General features: G+C 42.1%; 1 protein-coding gene across 8 annotated transcripts in view; it reads right to left on the bottom strand.

Annotated features, from left to right (window-relative positions):
• Positions 1-6122, bottom strand: part of PLEK (pleckstrin) — a 66565-nt gene that overhangs the window by 51508 nt on the left and 8935 nt on the right. The window lies entirely within an intron of this gene.

Below are 6122 nucleotides of genomic sequence, written 5' to 3' on the forward strand. Positions count from 1 at the left end.
CAGAGAGCTTTTCTCGTATCAGTTCTTCTCAGATGCCTTCGGCTCAAGTTAATCATTATGCCAAAATGCCATATCTGGGGGTGGCAAATCCTGCTACCCTTCAGTTATTTAAATAATAAAAAGTATTTATTAGGAGGACACTAGTAAGTTCCCATAGTTCAAGTAGAATGCTCAGGCCTCAAAAAGCACGGGAACCTTGGTGGCCCTCAGCCCGCAGCAGTGAAAATCACCATCTCCCTAGGACTCATCTCCAAACTGCTTTTTTTCCCTGCATGTTGGCCAGCACGGAGCACTGTATTTGGCAACCCCACTAAGACTGCAGGGAATCAGGCAGGGCCTGAGAGCCCGTGCAAATGGATGTGCGGTGGTTCTGTTACAGTCAAAGCAGAGTGGATAAAAAGGAGTGTTTCAAACCACTGGGCCACCTGTTTTTCCTCCTTTGTGTGGTCACAGTCAAATGTTCATGAATTTATGTTGCCCCACACCTATCGCCACTGCTGTGAGAAAGAAACCCTGGGCTGACTCTCATTCTGGTGGATTTCCTGATTGGGTATCAGTTGCTTAGGACTGTGGTTTTCTGCTGCCTCCATGCCCTTCCTGCCTCTCATCCCACCAAAGAGAGCTGGGTGACCCAGAGGAGAGAAGAGGAGTCCACACTGGACGGGAGGCCACAGTCCCCCTAAGTACATTACACATAATTAAAGCGAAATAGAGGTTGATTCTATTTATTTAAAACTTACTAGTAGATGATGTGAGTCTATTCTAGACCCTCAACAAATGACACTTAAAAGAGAACATCCCCAGATGTGTATCCAACACAGTATCTCTCAATACTTATGGGAACACTCATTTATAGAACACTAGTGCACTCGGTGATATTAATATTAATTTTGAGGAAAGAGTTTTGGCAGTCAAACTACATTTGGGAAACACTGTATACTATATGATATTTTTGGATATGTAAAATGTACTGTATCAAACTAAAGGATCTAGGAAATGTTATAATTTCTGTCCTAATATATAAATATATACACTAAAATATACAGTGATTATATTCCACAGGGTAAGTGAAACTGTAGACATTTTTTCTTTGTTTTGCTTTTATTATATTCTGATTTTGATATTATACTCTGATTTTTCTGTAATACATATATTTAAAAAGTTAACAACTTATACAAAATAGATGACAATTTAAAGATTATTTTTTAAAAAATAAAGATTAAATCGATGTTAAATACAACAAATAAGGAGAATTTGTTCTCATCAAACACCAGAAGTGTTTAAAAATGCCTCCCATTATCTATTGAAGTATAGCACATTGTCCATTAAATATCTGAATTGGATATATGCCGAATGAACGTAGAAATATCAGAGTGCCTATAAGAGTTAATATATTATTCCTATGTCATTACACAAATATTAATCCCTAAGATATACTCTACTATCAATTTTTAAAGTTCTTCATATTCTTTTGCCAATATGAGTAACAAGGACATTATTTTAAATGTTTTTTTAAATCAGGGATTGGCAAACTTTTTATGCAAAGAGCCAGATGGTAAATCTTTTAGAATTTGCAGGCCATACAGCCTTGGTTGCAATTACTCAACTCTGCTATTTCAGAGTGAGAGCAGCCGTAGACAATACCTAAACAAGTGAGTATAGCTGTGTTCCAGGAAAGTGTATTTATGGACACTAAAATTTGAATCACGTCCTTCTCACATGTCATTAAATATAATTATTCTTTTTATTTTTTTTCCAACCATTTGAAAATGTAAAATCATTCTTAGTTCATGGGCCATGTGTAGTCCCTTCCCATATCACAATAGCATGTGGGAGAAGTGATGTTAAGCGTATTTCTAAGATGAAGTTATAAAGACTATAAATTTCTGTCTCGGATGCATGCTCTCTCTCTCAGATCTCTGCCATGTTGTGTGGTGAGGCCCATATGGCAAGGAACTGAAGCCTCCAGCCAACATCAGAGAGGAACTGGGGCCTCCTGACAACACCCGTGTGAGTGAGCTTGGAAGCAGATTTTCCTCTTCCAGTCGAGCCTTCAGATGACTGCAGCCTCAGCTAACAGCTTGCATGCAACCTTATGGGAGAGGAGACTCTGCAATAAAATCACCCTAGAATCCTAACCCCACAGAAATTGTAAAATAATCAGTATGTATTGTTTTTAGCTGCTCAGTTTGGGGGTAATTTTTTATGCATGCATATTAATTAATACAGCACCTATGTTAGACCAAGATCTGTTGGGCTCCTAACACTAACCCTTCACGTATTGCTGCTCTCAAGACTCCTCTGCTCTGACTCAAAACCCAACCCCTTGTCTGGGTGCCCAGCCTACGAACCCTGCTGTACTAAGACACTCCCTGAAACCAAGACTTAACTCCAGCCTTTGGAATGTCTGTGTGTCACATATGGAACTAGTAAAAGAAGAGGGGGAATTTTTTCCTGCACATTATTTTCCATAAAACACTGGTCAGATTTTCTGAATTTTGTGGTTTAAAGCATCTTTCCCTCTCAAGAAAAAAAAGTTTATTCACTGCTTCTTAACCTGCTGTGTAACTCTCCAGTTCTCCTCAATCACTCTTTTCAGTATCTTTGCAGACAGTATATGGTGCTTTAAGTGACAATGCACAATCTATCCCACTGTTTATTGCTTCTTACTTGTCAGTATTAAAGGTCCTGTGATTGTTCAAGATGACATTTTGAAAAACATAAGGCAGGAAAAGCAAGAAAATAATGATCACTCTGCCAAGTCAATCACATGATCCTAACAGAAGCTTGGAGTCAGGCCAGCCATTAGCAGGAAATCATCGCATTGTATTCTGTGGTTTCAGGGCACTGGAACTTCTTTATGTCCACAAACACGTCCTATACATTTAGAAAGTGACTGGGACTGTGCATTCCATTCCAGTGTGAAGGGGTTTCAGTCACCTGAGCGTGTGGGCACATGTGTGCAGGAGGAGAAGAGAGACGAGGGGTGGGAAGTGGGAAACACCCAGTTGTTCTAACTTCCCTTATTCAATTTGTTTCTTAATTAATCAGAGAACTCTAAATGCAGAATAAACTTCAAGAGATCATCAAAAATTCCCATTTGGTCTTTGAACTCCATCGTCGTATTTTCTACAAAGTTAGGCAGGGTCAAGGGAGCTGAATCTGACTAACTTGACAAGGGCTATCCATGATGACAGGGTTACCAGGCACTAGGCTCAGAGTTTGGGCACCAGACTTAGACCCTCTCAGCTCAAATACCCCTCCATCATTTATTTTTGTTCTTGTATTTGTTTTCTTTTTCCTGCCCATCACCTTCACTGGGCCTTCTTTGGGAAACAGCACCCCTTATTTTGGGAAATGATTCTCTCTCTCCAAACATTTGGTTCTAAAAATTCTAGTTCCAGTTATTCCTGAGGTCCAGTTGACCCTTTCCCTCTGCTATATATTGCTTCATCCACTCTGCCTTTTGTTACATAATATACCCAGACAGTCTTTCCCTAAACTGGTTAGAATTGAGTTACCTTACTTGCAACCACTTGCAAATGAATCCCATCCAATTCAGGTGTAGTATTGTGGTGTAAGTAAAAGAATAGGAAACATAAGTCATACTAAAAAGAAAAAAGTACAGAATTATGTAAGAGTCTGCAAATATAATTATTATAGTAATCAATTATCTGGTGGTGCACTATGTGGTTTTCAGCTAAAGTGCATTTAAAAATACATTATTGCATTTGTGAAAAAAATTATTAAAATTGCCATAACACCTGCATGTTAAAAGACATCTGTTAGTTATTATCATGTGCCTAGTATTAAACACCTCACCAATCAGATACAACCTATAATACTGTGTTACAGCCAGACATTCTGCCACTGTTCTGAGCATTCACTGAGTAAGAAAGTAAGTTTGAACTGGGGAAGATGAAAACATTCTGGAGATGGATGTTGGTGATGGTTGCACAACAGTGATTGTGCTTAATGCCACGGAACTGTAAACTTTAAACCTGGTGGCGCAGTGGTTGAGAGTCCGCCTGCCGATGCAGGGGACACGGGCTCGTGCCCCGGCCCGGGAAGATCCCACATGCCGCGGAGCGGCTGGGCCCGTGAGCCATGGCCGCTGAGCCTGCGCGTCCGGAGCCTGTGCTCCGCAACGGGAGAGGCCAAAACAGTGAGGGGCCCGCGTACCGCAGAAAAAAAAAAACAAGGACAGAAATTCAATTCAACAAATATTTACAGAGCACCTACTATGTGCCAGGCACTACTCTGTGTATTCTAGGGATCCAGCAATGAATGACACAGGCACAAATGCCTGCCCTCAGGCTTCCACAGTTTGCCACTGTGTAGCTGCCCCAATTTTATCATTAATAGTTTTAAATATACATGTTTGCCAATAGAACATACAACTTATTTTTAACAGTGGCATAAATCCTATAGTATGGGTGTATGAGAACTGTTCCAGCCATTTATTCATTGGTTAGCATTCAGTTTATGCTTGGTTTTGATTTTCACAATCAATGCTGCAATAAACACCCATATTACAATTACATATATCCAATTATATACAATGTAATGATGCCTTTATTTCTTTTGAAGGGCAGGTTTTTTTAAAGTAGGATTTCTGACTCAAGATATATAGATAGACAGATATAGATATATACACATATATATGGTTTAATTTAATAAATTCATCGGATTACTTCTAAGAGGGCTGATTTCCCTACATCTTTACCAACATTGAATTTTAAGTCTTTTAAAATGTTTCCAAGCTGATAGGCCAAATAGTTTGATATTACTGATTCAATTTGCTTTCCTCTGGCTCTTCTGCTAGCGATGGTGAGCATCCTTACATATGCTTATCGACCATTTGCATTTCCACCTAATAATAATTGCAAATATTAGAGTCAGGCACTGGAATGTGCATTCTCTCATTTGATTCTCACAACAACCCTACCAAAAAAGATAGCATCTGCTTCCCTCCCTCCATTTTACAGATGAGAAAACCATTTCCAAGAGACAAATCACACCTTCGAGATGGTGCTATTTCTAAAGAAAAGTGGTACTACCTTGAGTAAACAAAAACCACCAAATAGACGCATCCCTACCCGTTCGTCCTCACTAACCCGTTTCTCCATTCCCCAGGTGTGCTCACCGGCCCTGGTACTATCCACCAGGCGGTGCTGAAGCAGGTGACCACGGTCCACTATCCGAAGTCATTCCCAGTGGAGCCATAACACCCTTGGTTTCCCCTTGTCTCCAAAATCGCGAGCTGTCAACTGACTTCATGCTTAATATGCAAACCTAAACCCTGCGGGTGTCGCACCGGGTGCCCTGCCATTAATCTTTTGACCGATCCCTCCCCTTGGCCACTGTCACCACCTATGTATGCCTTAGAGACATGCCAGTTACCTGTGACAGGATTAATAGCTCATCCTACAAGATCTGTGTAAATATATGTGATTCATTACACGGTGTCATTCTTGAGACAAGGACATGCATAATGGAAATAAACACCCATGAGAAGATGTAGCCCCTTGAATATATATTGGTTATTTTCTTTTTCTTGCACACATTCCTAGTTCAGCATGGCGTGCAGTCCACATTAGATGGAATTGCGCCTTCCCTCAGCCATGTCCCCTAAGCTTTGGAAAGACATGTTTCCTGAGATTAAAATCACTGGCTAACGGTTTCCAGCCCCGCTTCCCGGCTCCCTTTCGCCTCTCAGCCTCCTCCTGCCTGGTTGGGGCTCGATCTGCAAGCAATGGTATCCGCAGTCCTTCGCTGACAGAGGGGGTGTCCAGATTCCGAGGTGTCGCCCTTTGGTGTAGTGCCACTTAAACCCAGGACCTACCCACTCCCTCCCAATCCTCTCCTCCCCCCGCCCCGCGCCGCTCTAGGAGGAGCCAAAATGTCCTCTTCCCCAGCTGGAGGGGATTGTAGTGCGTAAACAGGATTAACTCTCTCCCACCCAGCTGCGCTGAGCAGCCCGCGGCCTGCGGGCCGGAGCGAGCCCCTTGGTGCGCGGAGGGCGAGGCACGGGAAGCGGGGGATGGTGGAGCTCGGGACTTCGGAGCTGTCCCTGGGGCGCGCTTCCTCGCCAAGGGGGGCGGGGGGTCACATCCTCGGGA

The sequence above is a fragment of the Stenella coeruleoalba genome, assembly GCF_951394435.1.
Source record: "Stenella coeruleoalba genome assembly, chromosome: 13".
NCBI classification, from domain to species: Eukaryota; Metazoa; Chordata; class Mammalia; order Artiodactyla; family Delphinidae; genus Stenella; species Stenella coeruleoalba.